This window comes from Bubalus bubalis, chromosome 17 (genome assembly GCF_019923935.1).
Source record: "Bubalus bubalis isolate 160015118507 breed Murrah chromosome 17, NDDB_SH_1, whole genome shotgun sequence".
In the NCBI taxonomy this organism is placed as follows: Eukaryota; Metazoa; Chordata; class Mammalia; order Artiodactyla; family Bovidae; genus Bubalus; species Bubalus bubalis.
Window position 1 is genome coordinate 33,257,388 of NC_059173.1, and position 3,661 is coordinate 33,261,048.

General features: G+C 42.7%; 1 pseudogene; it reads left to right on the forward strand.

The window, feature by feature from the left end:
• Positions 1 to 2,240: 2,240 nt before the first annotated feature.
• On the forward strand, positions 2,241 to 3,238 carry LOC102409996 (annotated as a pseudogene).
• The last annotated feature ends 423 nt before the right edge of the window (positions 3,239 to 3,661 follow it).

Sequence of the window (3,661 nt, forward strand, 5' to 3'; positions counted from 1 at the left end):
GCCAAGATTTCAGGCACTGCCTCCAGTGTTCCCCTAGTCCTGCTTCTATGTGTTCTGGTCCACCCATCTATAGGTGTGCAGATAAATGGAATTCTCCTGTGTTCTGGGATATTGGGCAGAGGCACCTTTTTGAAGTTGTAGATTCTTTACTTTTAGATTGAAGAGGAGAAAAAAGGAGCATCTTACTCCACTATCATGCAGAAATCTCTCTTACATTTTTTTTTTTTTGCTGAGGTTTTCTACTTTTTCATTTGTTTTCCATAGTTGCTTATTAAAATATTTTAATTATGACTACTTTAAAATATTTGTAGATAGTTCTAAAAACTTTGTCGTATTTGTGTTGGCATCTATTGACTTCTTTTTTTCATCCAGTTTTATATCTTCCTGTTTCTTGGTATAAGCAGTGAGTTTTGATTGATACCTGGACATTTTTGTATGATATTGTGAGACCATAGCTTATTTAAACCTATTTTAGATGGATTTATGTTGACATCACCTTAGCTGGAGAAGATTTGCCTTGCCACTGACAGTTGGAAATAGAAGTACAAGTTTCTTAAAACAGTGTGCTCTGTTGATACACGGTTGGAGAGTCCTCATTATTGCTTGGCAGGGTTAGGAGTTTGGGAGTTGCAGTTCTCCATGTGGTCTCCACTAACACTGCAGGGTAGGCTTGTCACTAGCCAGGAGAGATGAAAGGCTTGTCTCACTACTTGCTCATCTCTGAAACCATCCTGGCAGGGAGGGGATTGGGGCAACTTTTATAGTCTTATAAGGATGAAGGTATAGGCTCCTCACTTGGTTTTTGCTAGCATGATTGAGGTAGAGCCACACTTTTTCCCCCCCTCCTTTGGTGTTTGAATGAATGAAGTTGAGAAGGTATATATATATATATTTTTTTTTTTTTTTTTTAAGTCTTTTCTTTTGCTAGGCTGCCTCTTTCCTGCTTCCCTTGGCTGTTATTGTTCAGTCTCTAAGTCATGTCCAACTCTTTGTGACTCCATGGACTGCCGCACACCAGGCTTCCCTATCCTTCACTATCTCCTGGAGTTTGCTCAGATTCATGTGCATTGAGCCAGACTAGAGAGAGAGGCTCTTGTTGGAGTTTCTTCTTACATGTGCCTATTGGTAGTTCCAGTTTGCCAATTTCTTTGGCTACATGTCTGGGATATAAGATACTCCAAGGAACTCACCACTGTGTCATTCTGTGGGTCCTATGGTCCCTAAACAGTCTTTCTTTTTTTAAATTTTGTTTTATTTTTAAACTTTACAAAACTGCATTAGTCTTGCCAAACATCAAAATGAATCTGCCACAAGTATACATGTGTGCCCCATCCTGAACCCTCCTCCCTCCCCATACCATCCCTCTGGGTCGTCCCAGTGCACTAGCCCCAAGCATCCAGTATCGTGCATCGAACCTGGACTGGCAACTCGTTTCATACATATTATACATGTTTCAATGCCATTCTCCCAAATCTTCCCACCCTTTCCCTCTCCCACAGAGTCTATAAGACTGTTCTATACATCAGTGTCTCTTTTGCTGTCTCGTACACAGGGTTATTGTCTTTCTTCTTTCTTCTTCATAAATTGTCCTTATTGGGAAGAATAAGAAGTACATTTACTCTGTCTTCCCAGAAACTGAAGTCTCCTTGTTTTTTTTTCTTTTTGTTTACATTTTACTCACTAGTGCTTTGTCTTTACTATTTTTTTATCTTCTAAATTCATATATTTTTTAGTGATAAACTTCCAAATATAAAATATATTCCTTTAGGATAAAATTATTTGAGGAAGATGAAATAGAGATACAAGTTTAAGGAGAAATATGACATGTTAAATTTCTGAAATCTAAAGAAAAGCTTAAGTTTTTTCAAATAAAGGATGGTTGGTTAAAAAAAGTATTCTTGTATTCATATTCCTTAGACACATGTAAAGAGAGATGTAACAGTTTTATTTAATAATGCCATATTTATATTTAACTGGGAATTAACATCCTTCAGAACTATTACAAACATTTCTGATTAAAGCTGATAGCCAATTTAAAAATTGGCAAGAAGTTTTATCATTTTTCAAAAATATTAAGGGACTATGTCAGCAAGAAGATTAAATCCATTGCTCTGGGATATGTGCCTGAGGATGGGGAGGCAGCTGGACCCACTACTACGGTGCTGTAGTCCGCGCCTTTGCCGCCTGCTTACACGAATCCCGCCTCCCTCCAGGTGGGTCCACGCGTGGAGACAGCAGCCTACGGGCTACATGAAAACGACATGCTGGTGTCGTTCAAGGGTGAGGCTGAGAGCCTCAAGGGCAAACTTGAGGAGGAGAGGGCCAAGCTGCCCGACTTGGAGCTGCACCAGGTGGCCGAGCACGTGGAGGCCCCAGAGCAGTTTGTCATGAAGACCAGAAGGACCCTCAAAGGCCATGGGAACAAGGTTCTGTGCATGGACTGGTTCAAGAATAAGAGGAGGATGGTGACCTCCTCGCAGGATGGGAAGGTGGTAGTGTGGGATTCCTTCACCACTAACAAGGAGTGCGGAGTCGCGGTGAACTGCAAGTGAGTGGTGGCGTGTGCATACGCCCCGTCGGGACGTGCCACTGCATACGGTGGTTTGGATAATAAGTGTTCTGTGTATCTACTGACGTTTGACAAAAATGGAAACAAGGCTGCCAAAAAGAAGTCTGTTGCTATGCACACCAACTATCTGTCAGCTTGCGGCTTCACCAACTCGGATGTGCAGATCCTGACAGCCAGCGGCCACGGCACGTGTGCCCTGCGGAACGTGGAGAGCAGGCGGCTGCTGCAGTGCTTTTCATGGGCATGGGACCGACGTACTCTGTTTGGACCTGGCCCCCTCAGAGACATGGAACACCTTCTTTGAGGGATGTGACAAGAAATCCGTTGGGTGGGACATGTTTCCTGGACAGTGTGTGCAGGCCTTTCAGACACAAGAATCTGACACCAACAGTGTCTGATACTAATCTGGGTGGAGATGCCTTTGCTTCGGGATCAGATGATACTGTGTGTTGCCTCTGTCGCCTCTGGGCAGCTTCCAGCGTGGACTTCTCCCTCAGTGTATCCTGCTGGATACAACGATTATACCATCAACGTCTGGGATGTCCTCAAGGGGTCCCCAGTCACCTCTTGTTTGAACATGAAAACCATGTTAATACTCTATGAGTTTCCCCTGATGGGGCTGCCATTTGCTCAGGATCATGAGATCATACCCTCAGAGTCTGGGCTTGATCACAGTGCTCATAGGTACCTGGGGAAAGAATTTGAAATCATCACATGTAAATAGATCCTGCTTCTAGAGGATCTGAGAGTTTATTGCAAGTTAGCTTATGGAAGCAGCTCCATGACTGAAAGTTCACCAAGCGTCTCCAACATTACTATTGAAACCGTTACCCTGGAAAGATCCCAAGGTAAGCCTTCAGCACTAGGAGAACACCCTCAAGTGTAGTGTTTATTATTTTGAACTCTTTAAAAAATTTATCTATTTTTAAAGTTATTCTAAATTATATGACTCTCAACTCATTTTTGGTGCTGTAGGTCTTGCTGCTTGTTCAGTGGTAAAGAATCTGCAGGACACACAGTCTCAGTTCCTAGGTTGGGAAGATCCCTTGAAGAAGGAAATGGCAACCCATTCCAGTATTGCCTGGGAAATCC